Below are 11,755 nucleotides of genomic sequence, written 5' to 3'. Positions count from 1 at the left end.
GTTTGAACTTGAGCTGTGTTATTTTTGTACATGATAATAGGTGTCTTTTGATGCTTACCAGTAAGTAAAATGCTTGGGTTTGTTACTGATGATTTTGATCTGCTTGCTGTATTTTTTTTAAGAGCCTGAAAAAAGAGAAACTCTTCTCCACCTTGTGATGAAGTTGGGCTAAGTTCTGCCCTGTTCTTGGCAGCCCAGCCTGGAGGGTCATCAGCATTAGCATTGCCTAATGAGGACGGAGCAATGATTTGGCTTTACAGAATGGACACTGCAAACTTGTTGAGATCTTTACAAAGTACTTATAATGGTTTGCTCTTTCCTATGAAAATGTCATGTCATTTAAGGGATGTGGGGACTACTGTTGTTTATCTGGAGAGAGTTGCCTATTTTGTGCTGGTTTCTGCTACTTTTTTTGCCAGTATTATAATTTTAAATGGTAAATTTGCATATACAATTGAAGGAAGTTTATTACTTGTGTCCTTTATTGCATTTGAAATTAATTAACAGTCAATTAATGATAGAAGACTAGCTGCACCATCAGGTACCTCTCTCAGCACTGTATCAGCTGAATCCTGACACACTAAAAACAAGTAAAAACATTCCTTAAAATATATATATATATATATATATATATATATATATATATAAAGAAATATTTCTATATTAACAGAACCATAGCATCCGAATTCTGCAAAATCTCAGCAGACTTTGTAACCACTTTAAAGCTCAAGTTTAAACAAAAAAATAAGGGAGAATCAGCAGCAAAGACAGTGCTGCAGTTATGACTGTTTTGCTGGAGTGCTGCCACACTGATAAATTACTTAAAGAACAAGTGCTTTCTGGCACCTTTCAGCTGTCTGGAGCTCTGCACAGTCCTGAGGAGCTGCATGGGGTTTATGTGTCTTGGGATACCAAGTGGTAAGCATCAGACACCTCTTACTCTTGGCTTTTCTTTGCAAATAGAAATGAGCAAGATTTGGGATATATTTTTATTTTGGTATGTGGTTGTTTCAGTTCTGGCTCCATGCACCCTGCAGTTTATGTGAGACTTATCTGTACTTCAGCTTAGAAAAAATACAGCATGAGTACAGTACATTATGTTATGACTGTCTCATTTGCTTTTTATGTCCAAACAATACTGTATTCCCTGGAGATACTTTCTGTTTTTCATTCTTGTGGGATAACAAATCTGCTAGCTGCCAGTTGTGTCCTATTGCTATATATTGCAACATTGACAGGAAAAGGTACTATTGCTCATTTACAGCAATAAGGAGAAAGAGGTATTGTCACAGCTTGCTCATTCTGGCTTCTTTAAGTAGTGAGTAACTGTCTAGAGCTAGCATTGTTTTTTCCGAGCTGATGGCTAGAAGTAGCTCTGTGTTCTTAAGGCTGAAAAGAGTAATTGGTACGTTTTTGTTTGCCCAGCTGTGTTTTTAGTGGATGTTTCAGATTTTCTGACTCTGGTTTGTGCAGTGGGTGTGTTAGGGTCCTGACAGGTTGTGCGGAAGGCGAGCTGGAAGCTCACTGTGGCAGTGCTTTCATTCTTCCTGTGCAGAGAGCATCTGCTCTGGCTAAAAGAGTGTGTCATTTCAGCATCCAGGGCAGTCAGTCGCTTGACATTTCAAGAGCAGAGATCAGCAAGGGTGCCTGCATACAATTTGTTCATTCATCTGGAGCTCTGGCGCTGACATTCAGTCACACTGCACAGCACTTGCTGGAGTCAGACATTAAGCTCTTCAGAAAATATTTCTGGGACAGACCTCTTCTTTACCAGGTACAACAGATTTTCTTCATGATTTCCAGCTGTAGAGTTTTTAGGCTGGATTTGTTTTAATTTAAGCTGCCATGTCACTGATCACCAGTATAATTTTGTGATTACTGTTGTGTGTTTCTACTTTGTAGGTGTAGTACATTGTATGTCAGAAGCTGGAGCATAAGAGGTGTTGAGAACTTTGTAAAAGCCTCTTTTGCCTCCCAAGTTGTTTTTTAGTCATGTTGGGCTCTCAAGGGAGTACATTTCCTTGAACTCTCTGTGTCTTCAGTTGCATTGCCATTGTATTCATGTTAGTACTTTGAAATATTTAATTTAGTTCCATTCTTCCGGTAGTATAATGCCTGGGAGCCTTTATCAAGAGCCAACCCTGGTCTATTATTTACAGCAGAAATACAGAGTGCAGACTTTTTCTACAGAGTTTAGTTTAGCTTTTCTTATTGCAATATAAAATATCTGAAGCACCGTTGTCATATCCTTCAGGACATCTCTTGATTCAAGAAAATAAAGAGAATGCTTGAATGTATAAGTAGTTTAATAGCAATGCAGGTGCTTACCTGTATTTTTAGATTAAGACTGCACAACACACATAAAACTAGTGAGCTAAAAGCACACTAAAAGTTGGCTTTTTTTCTGGTATTGAAATTCAGCTTTTGTTTTCCATTCTTAGCTTTGGGTTTCCTCATTTGTGTACCGATTTTGCTTACACTACCTTTATTTCATACTGCATTTTTTTAAACTTAGAAAATTATTTATATGTATGTTTATTATTGAAATTTAAGGTGCAGCATACTGTATAGTCCTTATGTATAATCTTATGTAACTACATTCTTGAGATTTTGATTTGTTTCAATACAAAAATGTTACTCTCTGTAGCTTGCAGAATCCCTGCAATTTGTGTATGGCTTTTCCATTAACCAGAGTGAACTCAACGAAAACCAAATCTACAATCAAGAATGCATTGTACATGATTGCCTTTTTCTTGCACTCACAAAGTCCTTGTTTTTCATTCAGTCTTTGAAATGGGAAAAGAAAGTGTGGCATGTTAGGTATTCTCAAAGACAAAGACTCTGAAAAGCTAGAAAATTCTGCATTTGGTATTTTCAGGAAAAAGCAAACTGTCCTGGATTTGTTAGTTCCCCTTCTGCCATTCCTCTAGTTGCAGCAGTCTAGGTTCTGTTGTGGGGACCTTATTCCCCTCTTGCTCAGCATCAGTGATGCAGCACTTTCAATCAAGCAGGAATAGACCAGAATAACTGGGAAGATCACATTTAGTTTAGTTTATTTCTTATACGCAAGATGTTGTGTTGAGACTATGTATTATGTCCAAAAGGAAAGGTAAAATTAGTTTTACTTCTGTTGCAAACAAGAATTTTGAGCTCTTCAGTTGTATCCAAAGCATTGGGAGGCAATTATAGATTTTTGGTAGGAATTAGAGATTTCACAGTACATGGTCTTTTTAAAATAGAGGTAGATTTACTGCTGTCCTGGAGTATTAATTTAATCTACAGCAGACCAAGGCTGCGTGTCTTGAGACTCTATAATAATGACCACATTACCACCTTATACTTGAGTCAGAGAGTCATGAACTGAAGAAAGAGCATTTTGTCTCAGTTATGGTGGCATGTAGTGTTGGATTTGTGTGAGGTGATTGCCTCAGACAGCAGCACATCTATTCATGCAAGAAAAGCATGAATCTTTCCGAAGTATATTCTTCACTCTCTGCTGTGTTGGTTCTTTTAGTTCCTGTTCAATTCCTTAGAAGCCTAATGGAAAAGTTAAAACAAGCTGCCAGTAAGCTAAAGTCACCTGTATGGGAGCCATGCCTTCATTCAGCAGTTCAAAAAGTGGAAACTCTGTGGCCACTCTAGGCAACAGAGATGAGGGAGATAGTTGAAATTGCTGAAAAAAATGTGGAATTGCTTAAATTCTGTGTGACCTTCTTGGGGCAGAGACTGCTGTATGGTAGGGGTGCCTGCCAGTGGGATGATGTGGTTGGTTCATTGTACACCTCCAGTGCACAATGGTCTAGAGACCTAGACAGCAGGAGAGGGTGATCCATGTGCAGGCAGCACAGCCAGTGCAGGTCAGACATCCTCTATGAGAGGAAGGGAGATCTGGGGACTGATGGACACATTTGAAATGTGTCAGAATAATGAAAGAAACCAGAAAGGGCAAGCTTTTTCTGCCTGACAGCTGTTCAGGTGAGAAACTGCCTAGCACAGCAAGGGATTAGCAGAGAAAAATGCAATTTGCCCATTGAGGTGGGGCTTCATGGCTTTCAAATTAGTTTGGCTGTAGGATTCAGCCCATGGTCATCCCTGGCTTTTTCTTTTGTGTTCAGGTTACTGTGTCTTTTCTCTGTTTGCAGCTCATGGTAGTTGGCAAATGCACAAGCAGTCTACTAGAGGGAAAGACTAGAAGCAAACAGAGTAGTAGATGAAAGGACACAAAAGAATCCATTCTTTCTCCCTCTCTCTTTGTTTTTAATTTCTGAGAATAATTTCTAAAATAAGAGACTATATCCCAGCCCCCTATTCCTTTTGAGTAGGAGTGATGTAGTTGGTGTGTATCTGAGTGAGGGAACAGCCTGACCAGGGGCTACACACATTGGGAGTGGAGTGTCTCCTGGCTTCCAGATTGTGTCTATTGTGTAGTTAGTGTTTAGTCCTAGTTTATTCTCCTTGTATTACTTATAGATAAAAATTGCTTGCTTTGCAGGGATGTTTTTAATGTAAACTAGAATTCTGAGCAGAACTGTTGTGCAAAGCTGTTGTGCTGCTTTCCTCATAGAGAAGAAGGTTGTAAGAAGTGAAGTGCAAATTGTAAATCTGTTCCTCTAGAACTTTCATGTATTGTAAGCAGGAGGTGATTTCTCTTTGTAGTTAAAAATATTTTATTGGTTTTTCTCTTGAGGGATTGTTGTCAGTTTCCTCTGGAAGGTAGCCAATAAAATATTCCTTGTGGAATTTCAGTCATTTTATATTGCTCATAAGGTAAGTGTTTTTCAGTTCTTTGATATTGTTCTTGAGTTTTCAGATAAATGTCATGGGCATCAAATACAGTTACTGTAATTTTGATTTTTTTTAATAGAGTATTAATTCAAATAAAGCTGAGACAGTGGAAGGTCCAAAAATACCCTGCAGTACAGGACACTCTGTAGAAGGTACAGTGTTTTTATTCCATAATGTTGCAATCTTTCAAAGTTCTAGAAAGTTGGCACAGATTATTTATTCAGAAAGATCATGTTTCATATGGTTTTAGAGACTATTTGTAGAGAACAGTGGAATAGCTAAGTCATACATTACAAGAGTTTTGTAAATCATGATAGTCCCTACAGAGCACTGGTTTTCCACTGTCAGACTGAAACTGTTCACAAAATATTATTATATTTATAATGACTGGAAAAGCCTTAACTGATTCCATTTTAAGAGCTAGAAAGATGTCAGGTGGTTCCAGGAGAGGGCAGTGTTTAACTGAATGAACTCTACTGCAAATTCCTGTAAAGCCTAATATGTTAATAAATGTAGGAGCAGAGTAATGATTTATATGGATAGTTCTGGGACCCAGCCTAAACTTCTTAATGGCAAAATCCTCATTTGTTTCTGTTAGCTCTTCACTATTTTGATGAGGGGTTACCCTCTGCAAGGATTGTGGGACTGCGCTTGCAGGTGAGAATGCGCTTTCATTACCAAAATACCTCCCTGTGTACCTCAGAGTGAGCATGTCTTAGAGCTGAAGAGAAAAGTACAAAAAAGTATCATTCTTCAGCATCAGAAGTATGAGACTTGGGGACTTTTTAATGTGATTCTTATGAATGAGTTAGAAGTTTTTATCGGTTGTTCATTTGTTTATGTGGCTGGCATTTTATGTTTGGATAAAGCAACAAGCTGAAAACTTAGACCTCTGTGAGAGGCTCAGTCTTGCTCTTCAGTGTCTGCTAGAGATAACCTTACTTGAGGGCAGCAGAAATCTGAGCACCTGAATGAACTGCTGACAGGACCAGGACCAGGACCTGATGCAGGGAAAGGATGGGGACTAGTTTGAGGGGCATCAGCTAGTAACTTCAAGTGAATGGGTAGAATAGGGAAACAGTCATGAATTTAAATGTGTATACTGCCATTAGTAGTGCTGAAAAAAAAAGGTTTATACCCAGCTTTTCTGTCCATCTTCAGGCAACAAATATTCTGCCATTAGGAGTTAAGTTTGCAGAGAAATAATAAGCAGCTGTTAGCAGTTTCAAGCCACATATATCTAATTATAAGTGCAAATGAGAATTTATTATACAGGTTTTGTGAATGACCTTGGTGATACAGTGCATTTACTCTGAGGGTTCACCAGAGTACTGTACTCTGATCCGGGTGGTTTTTATGCTGCTCCCTGGGGATAAAAAGTGAATGGCCTTCACTGGTAGCACTATATGTGGCAGTCACTTGGCCAGTGTGACTTGTAGGTGATGATTACTTTCATATTTTTCACAAAAAGCAGCTTTAACCTGGTCTGACTTGCACAAGCAGAATGCAAATATCAGTGGGTATTCATAGCCCAGAGAGAGAGAGCATGAGAGTCTCTGGTTCAGAACATCCACTCTCATTTTTGATTCTGATAAGCAGCAGAGATATTTGGCATAGGCAGAGCTCGCTATATGTGTTTTCAATAGAAGCTGTATACTTTTGTGCCTTCATGCATCAGAGTTACTTTGCATATGTTTTTTTTTTTTTTTTTTTCAAATTAATTTCATTTCAACACCTGGAAAAGCATGTCACATTTTTTAAGTATTCAGGACCAACACAGATTGTAGTAAACATGTTGCATGTTCTATGTTCTGTGATATCTACTTGATACATGAGATGTCTATAACTACTGTTTATATGGTGTTAGTCAACAAAGCTTTTTCATCTTCTGATATTTTAATATTTAATCAGTTACTGTATTTCTGTAAGGAAGACTGTTTTCTAACTGCCAAGTCAAAAAACTGAGAAATCACTGAGTTACTGGTGACTAGTGGTTACTGGTGACTAGTGGCTTATCTTATAATTTCCATTTGCCAGCATTCAGGGGATCAAAAGAAATTTGTTCACGATTGAGTTAAAATTGTTGCCGCTTGAAGCAAAAATTATATATGAAATGATTGTGCTTTTTTACTATGTTCTGAGTTGCATGCACAGAACTCCTTCATAATGTGTCTGCTAAGTTCAGAACTTTATTTTGGCATACACATCATGAAAGTATCTCCCTCAGATTTTAAAACTGCTGCCATTCTAAGAATTATAAGCTACTCACTCCTAAAGTCAAGATCCACAGGCCTTTAAAACCCAATGCTATCAGAAGCCCTGAGCTGTTAACAAGAGGAGGCTGATATAGCCAGCCTCCTCCATTTCTTGTGAAATGCCATCATATAAAAGCAGTGGGTCAGTGTAAGCTGATGCTGCTAGTTTCATCTCCCATAGCAACTTATATTCAAATATATGGAGGGATACATTATCCTGACAGGATGCAGAACAAAAAATGAAATAGGCGGTATTTTGGCTAATTTTATAGTTTGTGTTTTCTCTTTTCTGACTTTGTAATTCTGTGCCCATGGGTTGACTGAATACTATTACCTGGAAGATAAGCCAATTATTGCTACAGTAGATATTGTCTAGAGAAAATGGCTTTTTATTTCTGATAATTGTGGAACTGAATAATAATAATGCCAAGTGCATGTCAATACTGAAAAAAAATCTTCTCCTGGAAGCTATAAAGTATGTGTCTGTGAACTTGTAGTTACAGAAGAAATAGTCTGTTCCCACTAGCTGAATGGTGGTTTGTTTAGTTTGACAGCACAGGGATTTTGTGCTCTGTGGTTGTGCTGTATTAGAATGCAAGGAGAGAAATATATGTGAGTGCTGCAGGAGGTTAACTAAAGAGGGTGGATTAATTTAAAATGAATGACTGTGGTACTGATCAGCAGTCAATCCTAACTCCTGCCAGTGTCCAGGGTTAGGGACCTCCTGCTGAGGTTAGGGACGACAGGTTGCAATGGGCACGTAATTGCATCACAGATTTTCGTGTCCAAGAAACCTTCTGGTCAGATTGTGTGATTTAGGTAAAGGGCAGCTGTCTTTGAATTGTTTTTCTCAAGACGTATTGATAAAACTCTTCTTTTTAAAACCTTGAGTGTATACTTCATTCAATGCCAGTAAAAGTCCCCAGACTCCACATACCTGAAGGCATCCTGTGCTGCCAGCTGAAGCACACTGAGTTTAACTGTTTGCTGGAGCTGCAGAAATGAAGAGGGTATGTGAGCGGAGATATGAACCTAGAGTTGAAAGATTCAATATAAAATGAAGCATACTTACCATGATGACCCTGACGATATAATTTCAGTTTATTTTAATTTTAAAATATGTTTGCTAAACAGTAATGTTCCTGGAAGCATGAATGATGCCTGTGTTAATTTACATACCTGTATCCAAGTTACTCTTCTTTTCTGTTTCACAGTAGTCCTTCAGGCTGCATTTGGGCAAAACTTGAAAAGCGTGGGAGGTGGTTTTTTTGGTGTGGTTTTTTTTTTTTGGCGTTACTGTGTCCTTCTCCACATTTCTTGAAAGAAAAATATAAGCCAAAACCCAAACAAACAAACAAACAAAAAAGAGCAACAATGAAGTGAATTTACTTCTTGGGTTAAAAATGCAAAGTCTAATTTTAGAAGATGCACGACATGCTTGCAGAAGAAAAGTGGAGTTCAGCTGCTCTGTGGCATTGGTGTTGAGGCACAGTCCTTGAGCTGTTGATTTTCTGAGTGTGTGGGGGTTAATCAGCCCAAATGTAACTGTGACAATAACATAGCACTTGTTGTGCATCCAGCTTGAATGCTGCCCACGGGATCGCTGCTGCGGGGAGATGCATGGGCTGCCCATGTCCATTGTTCTGCTTGCCTGCCTGCTTCTTGTGTCCCTTTCCTATCTGAAAAAGGAGAGACCAGCAGCAGAAACCAAAGCAGACCAGGCTGAATTTCCTTGTTATTAAAGGCAGCAGTCTTTGCTCTTGCGGGTCCTGTGAGCTTGGCTTCTGATGAGTTGTCCCAGGATGATATGAAGGTAACAGATTTCTCCTTTTACTAACAGCGAAGCTTTATTTAGGCTGAGAAGCAGAAACCTCTGCATGCCTATCTGAGCTAAGAAATAAATTCTAGCCTGCCAGGCAACACTTCCTGCTATTTCTATGCTGCAGGAGTAGTTATGTGTGTTGATTATAATTATTTGAAAGAACCTGTTATGTAGTTGTGGGTTGGAATGCTGGTTGCAGAAGCGAGTTCTGCTTTTGGACCAGAAAGCTCTTGTCTTTATGGTGAAGCTTAGTGCCTTTAGGGAGCTTGCAGCTGCCAGTTTGGGGCCAGCACCAGATTTACATCTAGCATAAGTTTCATCCTTGAGACAGCATGGTTCATTACATCTGAGGAGTTAGTCTCTGAGGGTGACCTTGCTGGTGACTGTGAGTCCTTAACAGGATGTAAGTGGGAATAATGCTTGATGAAAAAATAAAAACCACTGCAAGTTCCAACTGTCATCTACTTGGAGGTATATAAACAGCTTTTGGGAGAGACCAAAATATGTGAGAAGTGCCATTACAACTCTATTTCTGTCAGTTGTATCTGATCTCTAGTCTTATATTCTGCTTTTTATTTATGTTTACAAAACTGCAAAATCTTTATCTTGGTATTTCTTAAACAACTTTAAAACAGGAGCTTGATTAGTACCTCAGTGGATATGAAGCTAAAATAGTAATTTAGATTGAGAGAAAAAAAATCTGGTCAAACCAGGTAAATCTGGTAAAAGTGGTATCAATACCAAGTGACTACTGTTTGTTTTGGGTTCTTTTAATAACATTTGAATGTAGTGGAATATTGCTGAGCTGACATGTTAGGTAATTTTTATAAGTGCGGTGACCTATTTAGGCTTTTTTTGTTTGGTTGCTTGGGTTTTTAAAATTTTATTGCCAGCTATGAGGAAGATTGACCATTTGTTTGGAGCTCACATGTTGGTGATGTAATCTGTGACATCTCAGAATTAAATCTGCAGTATGCACATATTTTGAAATCGATACTGAAAGTGTATGTTGGAGCATATTGTTGCAGCTTATGAGTCTTGCTGCGGGGAAAAGATTCTGGTCCCATACTGATTGTCTCTTGTTTTGATCTAGCAGAAAGGCTATAATGAATCTATAATGAATGAACTGAGCTGTGACATTTCTTCAGGTGTGAATAGCTCAGGCATTAGAAATATTTCCAATCTTAGAAAATATACCTGTTTTCTCCATAACACTGTATATTGGCTTGTCTGAGCACAATTATACTTTGTAAGAGGCTGAAAATTGAAATTTGCACGGGAAGTAAGATATGATTTGGTCTCTTCTTTGATTATGCTTAGGATTTGTGTCCTTAGGGTTCATTTGCATATGCAAGTAGCATGCCATATCAGTTGCACTTATGAGAATGGCTAAAGTGAAGTGGCTGCTGCTTGATAGTGTTTGAACTGAATTCTGAAAGCCTATAGCACAATTTGCAACTAAGCATAAATACAGTACAGTATTTATCTTCAGAAATATAGCTCAACTTTTTTGTTTCTAGCCTTTGGGAGACTCTGGGGTTCCTTCTAAAGGAAATGAAGATTTTTTCTTGTAGGCCATAAGAAAGAATTAAAATTTTTTACTTCCCAAAAGCTGCTGATAGGTAGTGTCATGTCAGTTACACACAAGACAGTTTATTTAAAAGAGGTGAAAGTAATTGACATTGCAGAGTAACTTGCTGAAAGATCAGCCAGTTGTATCTATGTCAAGGAGGGAACCTCTTTTTTCTGTAGCATACATAGATGGTGTATCCCACAGTACTGTGATATCAAGACTTTTCAGTAATGTAAATTTTCACATTTAATGTAAGTTTCATAGATTTTCAGTAATGTGTTAGGTGTTGTACCTTGAAAATAATATCTGATAGAACAAACATATGTGACTGAAGTCATATATGTGACTGAGGATGAAATGAAGTCTGTAGAAATATTTAAATGACACAGTGAGTTGTGGGCCTGATAGGGTAATATAGCCAACTATGCTAGATTGAATATTTATCAGCACATTTGGAGATTGGAACTTCACTGGAAGGGTGTTTTCAAGCATTGTGGAAAGCTACAAGAGCAATATGCAAACATGGACTTGTGGAAAGCACAGCAAGTTGGAAAATACAATAGTAACTAAGCTGTGGAAGTGGGAGCTGCTGTGCCAGGCAGAGACTGCCAATCTGACATCACTGCCCTGTGGTCCAGTGCTGAGACAGAAAGAGCAGCCCAAATGGAGGCATTCTGTGTGCAGATTTTGGTGCTGCAAAGTGAAGATTCACTTTGTTTGTGCAGAAAGGAAGGGGATAGATTTGCATGCATATAGGGGATATACGTTAGAGGGAAATGAGCTGATATAAACTCAGAGACGGTTCTAAGATAAGAAGCTGGCAGATTATTTTATTGCCTCTCACTAAATCAGCATCTAGTTATCTATTGTTTTAGTTACTGTTATGCCAAATGCCTGTACTTCAACTATTTGATGATGATTTTCTCACTGTCCCATATGGGGGATATGAGAGCACCAATAAGGGAACTGGGACTAGTAGCAAAACCCCTAATATTCACAGTCATTCTAACTTTGGTGCTTTTGAGAATAGGACACTATTCTCTATTGCCTTGCTCAGAAATGCAAGGTTTATGGGATGTTAGTGCCCATGTGTTCAAATCTGTTTTGTCAAGCAAGACCAAAGTATTGGACTGTATCTTAGTGTAGGAGTGTGTGGAGCCACTGGGGAGTGATTATGGTTTGTTAATATGAAAGCCACATTTGCTCTGGTCTTTGTTCCAGTTATACCATCTGGACAGAACACAAAATAATTTAGAAGGTGACAAAGTAGAAGTTCTCTACCCTGAAATGATAGCTGATATTTCTTTTTCTTATTCCTGA

General features: G+C 38.4%; 1 protein-coding gene across 3 annotated transcripts in view; it reads left to right on the top strand.

Moving 5' to 3' along the window:
- Positions 1-1,682: 1,682 nt before the first annotated feature.
- Positions 1,683-11,755, top strand: part of ARHGEF28 (Rho guanine nucleotide exchange factor 28) — an 84,187-nt gene continuing 74,114 nt past the window's right edge. The window contains exon 1 of one of the 3 annotated variants that reach the window (XM_077790074.1): positions 1,683-1,774. The gene's annotated coding sequence lies outside the window, so the exon portion shown is untranslated. Of the gene's footprint in view, positions 1,775-7,903; positions 8,051-8,577; positions 8,854-11,755 lie in introns of those variants that run through there. The other 2 variants (XM_077790076.1, XM_077790075.1) reach the window with 2 other exon arrangements.

Source organism: Lonchura striata, chromosome Z (assembly GCF_046129695.1).
Source record: "Lonchura striata isolate bLonStr1 chromosome Z, bLonStr1.mat, whole genome shotgun sequence".
In the NCBI taxonomy this organism is placed as follows: domain Eukaryota; kingdom Metazoa; phylum Chordata; class Aves; order Passeriformes; family Estrildidae; genus Lonchura; species Lonchura striata.
Note: the sequence above shows the minus strand (reverse complement) of the source record. Positions and strands in the feature narration are given on the sequence as shown.